Consider the following 12,321-nt stretch of genomic DNA (forward strand, 5'->3'; position numbering starts at 1 on the left):
ATAAATATAGTTCATCATGAACTTCTTATAATAATTTTTTGTTGGTTAAATGATGTGTTTTGATCATTGTTTCAGCGAACATACACACCATCTTCATAAACTTAAAATTTTTGTAACAAGTATGTAGGTATTTCAGCATCACCTCTAGCATTGTGGGTCAGGTTTTTCTAGTTTGTCTAGCGTCTGAGTCTTTTTTCTGTCTCTTTCTCTCGAGTCAAAGTGTACTATACAATGTCAAAAGGGTTGATCCAAAATGTAATCCTGGAAAGTAAGTCTGGGAATTTTAGAATCATCACTTTGTTCAGTTTGCTTCGTAAGGTATGAATACAATTTATGTGCTGCCACAATAGGTTTAATGTGCCTCATTCATGAAACATGAGCCGAACGAATTTGTGTGTAAATTGTTTGTAAAGCCGCTCTGACGTAAATTTTTGGATTCACGAAAATGTTCGTATTTTCAAAATGTTAGTTGGTACGAAAGAAATTTACACCTGCTCCCTACCACGTGTAAATGGTGCGTAAAACATTTGAACGTTCTGTGTTCTAATTTAGCCTAACTGACGACATTACATTTTGATGCACTATGTACCATAATAATATTTCAAGAGTTGATTTGCCCAGTCTTTTTTTTTTTTTTTTTTTTTTTTTACTGTTCAACGTTGGGTAATAGGCAGTGCTCGTCACTGTCACTTTTTACCTGGCCGCCCAATCACAGTGGAGGAGGGGCGGGACTAAAACTACACCGACCAATCATCCCACTAGTACACCGACTGAACAACAATAATGGAGACGTTAATACTGCTTTTTACTGCATTTTTTATATTCAGTAATATTCTTCAAAATGAGATCCTAGTAACACATTACTGCCATGAATGTTCTGTATCATTTTCATAGCAATCAAAGTATATCAGATCGAAAAACGCTGCCCATGCAAAGCGCTTTCAAGCGCCACCAGCTGGCCATTTTCAGAAGAGCACCAGGCATTTTTAGCTGGCTAAAATGCTTTGACGGACACATGATAATTTAATATTTATTGCTAGCCATATGGCCAATTAGTCTCTTTAGCATTTATGCAAAATACTGGAGCCAAACCTGAGAAAGAAGTCTAGAAGATTCCACAGCGTTCCTGCACACGTCATTTGCAGTTGTAACTCATGGGCGGGGATTATGCAAATTATGAATGACAAGCACGCGCATCCTATTTACGAATGTTTAGAAATCATTAATATACACACGTTTAACTACCAAATCCGTGGTATACGAAGCGTTTGTGAATCTGGAGGAGAGTTTTCGTAAATGTCCATTTTATGCACAAATTACTCAGAATTTGCTCATATTTACGAAAGTTTCATGAATGAGGCCCAATGAGTGTAAATTATAATCTGTCAACTGTCCCATAACTCCTTCAGACTAAAATAGCATAGCATTGTGCTGACAGCCACCCACAAACCCTAGCTTTAGTTATTCAGTAGGTTTTTCCATTTAAACATGTTCTTTATATGAAGGACATGATGTCTATATAATAAATTAGTTATTATTTAATAACGTCTCGGTTACGAATGGTAACCCTCGTTACCTGAAGGAGGGAACGGAGACGTACGTTGGACGTACCGACGAATTGGGATCACTTCTGGGAGCCCCTATCAGCTTCGAGCTATATAGAACCGGCCAATGAACAATTGGCGTGCGAGATTTGCATCTCGCGCTCAGCCCCGCACTGCGGGTATAAACAGGAAGCGAGAGCGAATGCACGCTGTTTTTCACTGAGGAGCCAAACTTAGTGGCTCGACCTGCAGTGATGGTACAGCAACTGTGGCGACGGGACGTACATGGGGAACTCGACTGGAGCAGATAAGCGCACGTATCCGTCTACCATAGGGGAGAGAATGGCGCAGCAAGCCGACACTGGAACAGGCACTTCGGTGTTACTGACTATGGGAAGTGAGCACACAGGAAGATACCGGCTATAGGAGGCTATAGAATCTAGCGAATGTGTTAGGTGTCGCCCAGCCCGCAGCTACGAGCCAGCGCCCAGGAAGAAGCAACACCCCTAGTGGAGTGGGCTCTTAACCCGAGCGGGCAGGGCACGTCTTGGGACTCATAAGCCAAGACGATGGCATCCACTATCCAGTGGGCCATCCTCTGCTTGGAGACAGCCTTTCCCTTCTGCTGTCCTCCGTAACAGACGAAGAGCTGCTCTGAAGTCCTGAAGCTTTGCGTTCTGTCCACGTAAGTCCGGAGAGCACGGACGGGACAGAGAAAAGCTAGGGCTGGGTGTGCCTCCTCCGAAGGCAGCGCTTGCAGGCTCACCTCTTGATCCCAGAAGGGAGTAGTGGGAACCTTGGGCACGTATCCAGGCCGGGGTCTCATGATCACATGAGAGTTACCGGGCCCGAATTCCAGGCACGATTCGTCGACCGAAAATGCCTGCAGTTCCCCTACCCTCTTGATGGAGGCCAACGCAGTCAGGAGTATTGTCTTTAACGACAAGATTTTCAACTCCGCTGACTGCAAAGGCTCAAAGGGCGCTCTCTGTAGTGCAGTTAGCACCAGAGTTAAGTCCCAAGAGGGTATGGAGGGAGGGCGAGGCGGATTTTGTTATCCTCGCCCCCCTCAGGAAACTGATGATCAGATCGTGCTTACCTAGAGATTTTCCATCTACTAGCTCATGATTAATGGCGATAGCGGCAACATAAACTTTGAGGGTGGAGGGAGACAGCCTTCGCTCCAACCCATCTTGTAGAAAGGAAAGCACAGACCTGATCGAACATCTCCGGGGGTCTTCTCGGCGAGAAGAGCACCAATCGACGAACAGGTTCCACTTCAACGCATAGAGGCGCCTCGTAGAGCGCTGTTTGTTGATGTACGCTACGGCCGCAGTGTTGTCCGTACGGACCAGAACGTGCTTGCCTCTGAGCGGCACTTTGAAGCGGCTGAGTGCAAGACAAACTGCTAACAACTCGAGGCAATTGATATGCCATTGCAGTTGAGGCCCCGTCCACAGACCCGAAACTGCAAGCCCGTTGTACGTGGCACCCCAGCCCGTGGATGAGGCATCCGTGGAGACAACGGAGTGCCTGGACACTTGTTCTAGGGGAACTCCCGCCCGTAGAAACTAAGGGTCCAACCAGGGGCTGAAGGTTTGGCGGCACCTCGGAGTCACTTGGACGCGGAGGGATCCGCTGTGCCACGCCCATCTCGGGACTCGGTCGTGTAGCCAGCGTTGAAGCGGTCTCATATGAAGCAATTCCAACGCCGTTACTGCGGCTGCGGATGCCTTATGCCCCAGGAGCCTCTGAAAATGTTTCAGTGGTGCCGCTGTCCTGCCTTTGAACAAATTCAAGCAGTTCAACACTGACTGGACGCGCTCCTCTGTGAGGCGCGCTGTCATGGCGATCGAGTCTATCTCCATACCGAGAAAAGAGATCCTCTGTGCGGGACAGAGTTTGCTCTTCTCCCAGTTGACCCGAAGTCCCAACTGGCTGAGGTGACTGAGTCCCTGTGTTCGCACAACTGCTCTCGCGACTGGGCAAGGATCAGCCAGTCGTCGAGGTAGTTGAGGATGCGAACACCATGCTCTCTCATGGGAGCAATGGCCGCCTCCGCAACCTTCGTAAAGACGCGGGGCGACAGGGACAGGCCGAAGGGCAAGACGCGGTACTGATATGCCCGTCCCTCGAACGCGAAGCGCAGAAAGGGCCGGTGTCGAGGGAGAATCGAGACATGAAAGTACGCGTCCTTCAGGTCGATCGCTGCAAACCAATCTTGGGGACGGATGCACCTGAAAATGCGCTTCTGCGTTAGCATCCGGAAAGGCAGCCAAGATCGGTCTTAACCCGCCGCCTTCCTTGGGTACAATGAAGTACGGGCTGTAGAACCCGGACCTCATATCGGCTGGAGGGACCGGCTCTATTGCGTCCTTCGCCAGTAGGACTGCGATCTCCGCCCTGAGCACGGGGGCGTTCGCCTCCACTACAGTCGTGAAGTGAAAGCCCCTGAACTTGGGGGGACGCCGGGCGAACTGAATCGCATAGCCGAGTCTGATGGTACGGAGGAGCCACGAGACGGGCTGGGAAGCGCTAGCCAGGCTCCCAGACTCCGAGTTAAGGGGATCAACGGCACCACAGACGTACCCGCAGCGGGGCAGCAAGGCGGAAAGCAGGGATCCAGCTCGGACGGCACTTACCTGCATCCGCGGAGGGGACGTGCGAGTGTGGGGAGGCCATCTCCCGAAGAGCAGTTTCCTCCATCTCTGGGCCGCCCGTCTCAGGGTCGCTTGCGACGATGCTTGCCACCTGGCTTGGCAGCGGCCTGAGCGGGCTGGACATCCTTCCAACGGCCGGCCCAACGCCGTCGGCTGGTGTTAGGCTGCTGCGGTGCCTTGGTGGGGGCGGAGGTGGCGGCGGGTGGACGTCCTCGGCGACGAGCAGTCGGAGGCGGTGCCACTGGCGGCGGGGTGGAGGCAGCAGCGATGGCCTCCGTCTGCTTCTGGGCAGCCGAGAACTGCTGGGCAAAGCTCTTGACCGCGTTGCCGAAAAACCCAGCCGACGAAATGGGGGAGTCCAGGAACCGATATTTATCGGTCTCCCTCATGTCGGCCAGGTTGAGCCAGAGATGACGCTCCTGGACCACAAGCGTGGACATCGCCTGACCAATGGAATGGGCGGTGACTTTCGTTGCCCGGAGGGCGAGCTTAGATGTTGTATATGTACAATAATTTTATTTGAAAATTCTACTGATAATTCATTGGAAGAAAATTCTACTGATAATTCATTGGAAAAAAAACATTTTAACACCATTCATTAAATATTTGGATTAATTTGTCACAAAATAAAGTGCACAGTCAATGAGTTCAGAAATGAATGAATGATAAAAATGAATAACCTTTTCACAAAAATACAATAATTATGTAGGCATATGTATGTAATTGTGGTACTGGGAAGATAGATAGAAAATAACCTCACAGGCGCAAATATGCTAAATATGCTAACGTTGTGCTAAAGTCGCGTTTATGCTTGTAACTTCATGAAACATTATCCGATCGTTAAAAGTGGCACACCGTTAGCTAATTACCCTTAAATTACAGTCAGAACATTGCCCAGTGATTGGTATCTAGTAAAACTATATACACATATGCCCAAAAAGGATCTCATTTTTAAGTGTATCATTGGTTGAATAAATACATTATTTTCAAATATTTTCAAAAATGTTCACTCACTGGATATCTCATTTCAGATCTGATGTGATGCTTGTGACAACCAACATATAAAACATTGCCTGATTCATATTCATCTGTTTCGGATAAAACTGAAAACACTTTTTAGGCTAAAAATCTAGACGCACCCTAGCGGCAGCAAATGTAATTTGCAGCCAGGGTCGTCTAGCAGCTCTCCAGACTTGCAAGCTTGAAAAACCAAACTCTAGTCACCAATCACAGCGTGTATAGAGTCGGTGGGTGGGCTTAACATAATGATGGCAGAGTTGTGACGGTTCCGCGTGAAATTCCTGCTACTTCCCTGCTGACAAAGAACGTTACGGTTCAGAAGTCATGGTGTGTTCCCAGACCCAACATCTTGATGTGGGTCTGGCTTGTCAGGCTACACACTTTTAGCACCACTACTGGACATTTCGCAAAACACAGGTGATAGTGTTATCTCATTTAAAAGAACACATCACCAAATCTGACAAGGCACTCAAGATCCAATAAGTACTTGATATCACAACCTGTCGTAACTTCCTAAGGAAATTTGAAAGTGCGGGATTTCATGATGAAGGTTGCTAATGAGGTTGTAAATGAAGATTGCTGAGGAAAGACTTGAATTTGGTACTGTTCCTAGCACAACGCAATCAAGTGGATTCTTAAAATTTGGATTACAGCGCAAGAATAAAATGGAATACTTTTATGATAATTTTATGGTGTGTTCATGGTGTACATTTATGGTCATTTTTTATTCACAGCATTTTCAGAAAACAGAATAAATATTACATAAGTAATGGTTAAACAATGACAGAAATTGTATTGATTTAAAAATGACAAGTAAATATATGTGGTAGAACCACATTTTACGTAAAATACACACAAATACTCATGAGATCAGGTTTGTGCTGTACACTGTGATACCTTTTTTTCAGTCTGCAGCAACAGCACTCAAAACTCTGTTTGGAGAGCATTTGAGAGCATACACACATGAAAAGACAACAGGGTTAACCAATGCAAAAAAAAATCCTATATTGGGAAGTGAGCAAAAGTGCTTGTTTTGAGCCCTAAGTAGCTAAGAGTGCACATGCCTTGGGCTGTTTTTAAAACAGGTAAATGGATTAACAGACTGGATTATCTGGAGGTGAATTGAGAGACCTTACATGCTGTCTCCTCTGGTTAGTGTTAAGCCAGGCTTTCACATGTGAGGGCCAGCAAGTGGCATACCTGATAGTGTCCTATATGTGTCTAATTTTGTATGCATGTTTTTCATTATATTGAAATAAGCCATTGTTGGATATATGTCTACCAATTTTAGATATTTTCTTACTTTAAGGTAAATTTAAAGAGCAGTGTCACTTGAGAAAGCTGTGTACAGGTAACAGTTATTTTAGTGTTTTAATATTCTTTTGAAGAAAGAAATAAAGATAGTCACACGTTTTTAGTTTTCCACCAGTCTGTGTATTGAACTACATACACAGAATTGTGGGATATCATATGCAGTGAAGGACACATGCCTCCAAAAAATATTCATATTAAGGCATCTTAGTAGACAGAATGTTAACGTTGGGATGAAAAGTTGTGTGTAAAAGTGTTTGTGTTGTAACAATTTTATCAAAGCAATTAGGCACTTGAGGCCTGGTTGTATTGTGCTTTTTATATTGTTGTCATGTTTAAAAATGTCCTTTAGCCACGATTTTATTAAGTAATTCACAATTGTATCTTATTGATTAAATGTGACGCATAAATGATAAACGTTCTAATTTTTTCAAAGATTCTGCTGAGAGCTTGTTAGCATATTGTGAGCTGTATATACTCCTGTTTGTCACTTCTTAGTGTTTGTTTGTGTGCTCTTCCAAAGCAACCACCTGTTTAACTCGCTAGAGGTCTTTGTAGCACAAAACAAAAGCACGCAACAGTACAGTTCATTATAATTAGTGTTAGGTTCTTTGCAACACAGTTAAATTGTGTCTTAATGAGTTCTCAGGTGAACTGGAAGTCATCTCAGTGCTATTGTAATGCATTGCGGTGGCTGCGTGAGTGTGTCCAGGGACTCAGGCTTTGTGTGTGTGTGAGTGTGTGTGTGTGTGTGTGTGTGTGTGTGCTATAGCTGTCATTTCTGCACAGCTGAGCCGTGAGTGATCTGTTTTCTGTTCTGAAAGGGGTGGGACACCACTGCTGCCTCTAAACCCAAAGTAATTGAATAGACATTTCACTCTACGACTATTCTACACCTGCATCGTGGAGGAGACCAGGCAGTGAACATCGTAAGTTTGATTTAAGTTTGAGCATGATCTGCCATGTGATTTGTCAACTGGCAGGAAATAGTGTTTGTCTGTAGACTCCCTTAAATACATTGAGCAGGATTTTCCAGGAGTTGTCTGATCCTGGGTGTCTTTGAAATCATCAGTTTGAAAGACAAAAACTCTCTATGGTGTGTGAACAATGTTTTTGGTTGATTTTAGTTAGCTAGATAAGACAGTGTTTGAACTGTAACCTCTTTACATTTCAGATTCAAAACTAATGGTATATGAATACTGTATATTGCTAAAACAAATCTTCAGTTTTGGAGGAAATTAGATTTTATTAGGACTTAAAATGTAATTAAATTAATTCACTTGTGCTCCTAATAAAAAAAAAATTAGGAGCACAGTCAAAAATTTAGGAGCACTTTCTGATCACACACATTCCAATTATAACTTTCACATTACAGGATGATATTTGCCCCTTTAAATTAATGTCCAGGGGCATTTTTACCATTATAAGAGCAATGTTTTCTAATCTTATTAAATGCATGCATCATCTTTTGTCAATTTCTTCAATTAAAATAGAAATATTGTTTTTTAAAATATTAATTTAAACAATACATTCAGTTAGAACAATTAGACACAATCAGACTGTTACCAATCAAATGAAATCAGCATAAAAAGATCCATCTTTGCCCTGCAGAAGTGGCACAGAAGCTCTATCTGAAGTGAGAGTTAAGGCCCTTTCACACCGGACGCGTAACGAAAATGTGCGAATAGTTCGCGTCAAAACCATTCACATCAGCCGCGACGCGAGTTATCGACGTCTGTGACGTTTCAGAGCTCCAAAATAGTCACGGACACAGTTAGGTTTAGAAAAAAATCAACGAGTTTTAACTCAAAAGGTTATGATATCGTTGTCTGTAGCCTACAGTAGGCAAACACAGCTGCATCTGTACAGCTGCAACTACAACTACAGCTGTAATCTCATGAGAACAGGATGTCTGGCAAAGGTTAATGTTGATTGAATAGCTAATGACATCAACTAGACATTTCGTGACCTTTGTTTCCTTGTATGTGATTGGTTTAAGCCTTTTCTGTCGCTGCGAGTGTTAAAAAAAATCGACATTGAAACGGAAAAAATAAACATTGTTTTTTCGCCACAGCACATTCGCGTCGCGCAGTGTGGAAGCACTCATTACACAAACAGCTGATCAAAAAATATAACCATTGCGCGAATTATTAGCGCGTCAAAATCGCGTCCAGTGTGAAAGGACCTTTAGACATAGACTGTTTTATATAGACTGTTTAATGCAGCTCATGGGTAAATAATGTTTTGATGTTTTATTTTTCAGATAGTTAGTCAAATATGCAAGGGTTTTTTTTTATAGATAAACCATCTCGGTTACGTATGTAACCCTCGTTCCCTGAAGGAGGGAACAGAGACGCCACGTCACAAATAAGAATCTCGATAGAGAAGTCGATCTACTTCGAGTGTAACTAAATGAGCCAATGCACGTTGGCATGCAATGATTGCACCAGCTGCTCTGCCTTGCAGCGTGGGTACATAATGAGTAGTAGGTGCAATTAGGGATGCACCGAATCCAGGATTCGGATTCGGCCGAATATTGGGCTTTTTGACGGGGTTCAGTTTCTGCCGAACCTTAGAATTTTTTTTTAAGGAACCCTAGGCTTTCACTATGCGCGCTCCTCTGGTCAACGTAATGGCGCTGCCGTTGATTACAGGAAGGTGTTTACTAGGTGGACCGTTCAAATGCAGCAAGATTGCTGAGAAAGATTGCTGAGAAAAGTTATATTGTGCTGAGTTGTTGAGAGCGCTGTGAGCGTGAGTTTATTTTGTTTTTATCTGAGAGTTCTGAATAAACACGAGTCCCAGCCACGCCGACCCTGTCGTCTTCCTCCTTATTCTACGAACTTTGTAACATGTGGAACCCCTCTCGAATACTTTTACTATGTTTTTTTACCATTACAGCTGTCGAGCATTATTTTTAGATCTTTTCCTATCACATGAAAGGCTGCAGTAACGAGCATTGAGTACACATGCAGTGGGTTGATCGCGTGAATGCAGTGATCTCGTCATTGCAACGCTATTTCTCTCACAAAATGCTTTCACCACAACTAACAGCAATCACGACACCGATATGAATACAGTAAGAGCCTCGTTGTGCAGCATAACAGCGTCATTCGTTATAAAGGCAGTTTGAGCAAGTGTGCAAAAACACTCGTGACGTGTGATTCACAGCTCCAAACATTAAAAAGAGAGCTTTCTTTGATTGCTAATCTAGCATCTAATCACAATTTAAAAAACAGATTTGTTTCATGCTACTAAGAGAAACGATGTGAAGTTGATCGTTTAGTCACTGGCTTGATTCACGGATGCATAAACGATTTAGAAAGAAAGTATGTGTGAACTTGAATATTTAGCTACATATCAGAAATCACTGATCACAGATCAGGCATTAATGAACACTGTTACTCACTGTTTGTGGCAGTGCTGTTGAATCCATATCGTAAAAGCCTGTGCTGACATTGTGAGTAAAATAAACAATCCATTTTCTCCAAATTCTCTGGATGGGCAAAGCAGAGGAGGGGAGGTAACCTTTCCCCGTATGACGACATACAGGGAAGATTCCAGATCGACTCGTCTGAGCTCTCATTTTCTCAAAGGCAGAGCAGGATACCCAGAACTATCGAAGTTTCTAGCCACTTGGGGACCATATACAGGCTAGGGGAACTTATAGTAATGTTAAAAAAAACTCATAAAATGACATTTTCATGCCATGGGACCTTTAAAAGCATCAGTCGTTTGTGGAGCCCTCAGGTGTTCAGGGAGGGCATTCCACAGGCGTGGAGCAGCGGCACAGAACGCTCTGTCCCCAATGGTGCTGTCTTAATCATAGGGGGATGGAGCCGATGAGTGTTTGTGGTGCGAAGAGAACGTGCTGAGATCTGTGGAGTAATGAGTTCTTTAAGGTAGGTGGGAGCATTGCTATGAATGCACTGATGTGTGAGGAGGGAAACTTTATATTCGATCCAAGCGGAAATAGGAAGGCAATGTAGAGACTGAAGAATTGGTGTGATGTGTTCATATTTACACACTCTCATCAGGATCCTAGTGGCACTGTTCTGTATGTGCTGGAGTTTCTGGATGCTCTTGCTAGGAATCCCAAAGAGAAGAGTGTTACAATAATCCAGTCTCGAGGAGACAAAGGTATGAACGAGTTTCTCAGCATCATGAGGGTGAGTGAGGGACTGAGTCTGGCTATATTCTTGAGGTGACAAAAATATGTTTTGCAAAGATATTTAATGTGGCCCTCAAAGGTTAAGTGTGGTTCAAACCTAACATCAAGATTGGTGACTATGGAAGATAGAGAAATGTCCTGGCCAGAAAATGTAATACAGGTTATGGTGGATGATCTGATCTGATCTGATGAGGAGAACCAATGAGGATGGCTTCTGTCTTAGAGCTGTTCAGCTGGAGAAAGTTGTAGTTCATCCACGTCCTTATCTCTTCCAGACAGGCAGAAAGTGTTGATAATGATGATGACGATGATGATGAATGAGTGTCAATTTTCAGATATAACTGTGTATCATCGGCGTAGCAGTGAAATTAAATTCCCAAGCGACTGATGACTTTACAGAGAGGAAGCATTTAGAGATTAGAGATGTTCCAATACCCTTTTTCCCTTCCCGATTCCGATACCTGGGCTCAGGGTATTGGCCGATACCGAGTACTGATCCGATACCTGGGTGTGTATCTGTACATACAGCTGTATATACTACTAGCCCTGTATGAATTGCTAGAATTATTTTATGGTGTGCTTCAGACTTATCCCTTAATAAAACATGAACAAATACATGGTGAACTAGGGCTGAAACGATTTAACCAAAAATAAAAACCTTGATTAATTGAACATTTTACCTCGATTACGATTAATGAACGATTCTTTTTCTTTTTTTTTCTTCTTTTTTTTGCCCTCGTAAGGTTTTTGAGTAAGTTCCTGATAAGGTTTGTACTGTAAATATTTTCTACTATTAAAGGTGGAGAAAAAAAAAGTCTAATGAAAAAGTGCATTTCTTTGTGATTTTAAAATACTTTAAGGAAACGGTTCTCTTTCAGCAGTTATTGTCTATGGGGCAGATTTCTGCTTGTTGTAGGCTACATCAGATACAGATAAATTTACATAGTAGGCCTACATTACATTTATTTGAATGCATTAATGAGAGCGTGATTGTGTGTGTAAATTACTCATACTGTCTCTATTCATTATGAAATGTGGTTTGTACTTACTTCAAAGGTATTAAAATATATGCCTATATCGGTTGAGTTTCTAAGCTACTTTAGTGACTTTACTTTAGTCACAGGACAGTGTTGACACTGCGTTTCTGTGCTGCTCTTTGCGCGTGATCTTCACGTGATGTGCAAGCTTCTGTCTGAGTGTTCGTTTGTCAGAATATATCAGGCATTAGTTCAACATAATACACACCTAATGGTCTAAACTCGCTTTAATGTTCAAACTGGCAGGGCTTAAAACACATACAAATGACAAAGCTTTGTGAGGACGCAGGTGAAAGAGATCTGCCTTCAGGGCGCGCGCGTGCGTTGTCAGAGACACGACACGGCTCGGCTCTCTGTGTCACAGAAAGAAGCTGAGCACTGAACTGATACGTATTGTTGTTTTTGAATAGTGCACAATCGCTTTAAATGTTGTAACTGGCAAGCCTTTAAACGCATTTACTTGACAAACTTTATGAGCAAAAAAGTGAAAGCGATCTGGCTTCGGGGCTTGCGCGCGCCGTCTGTGTGTGTGTGTGTGTGTGTGTGTCGGCGGCAGCGCGTATAGGCTATAAGAACGG

At 43.4% G+C, this 12,321-nt stretch overlaps 1 protein-coding gene across 1 annotated transcript in view; it reads left to right on the forward strand.

The window, feature by feature from the left end:
- The window catches only part of LOC307135245 (pleckstrin homology domain-containing family G member 3), a 134,378-nt gene that overhangs the window by 37,557 nt on the left and 84,500 nt on the right, over window positions 1-12,321 (forward strand). The gene's annotated exons all lie outside the window — the stretch shown is intronic.

The sequence above is a fragment of the Gobio gobio genome (assembly GCF_949357685.1).
Source record: "Gobio gobio genome assembly, chromosome: 12".
In the NCBI taxonomy this organism is placed as follows: Eukaryota; Metazoa; Chordata; class Actinopteri; order Cypriniformes; family Gobionidae; genus Gobio; species Gobio gobio.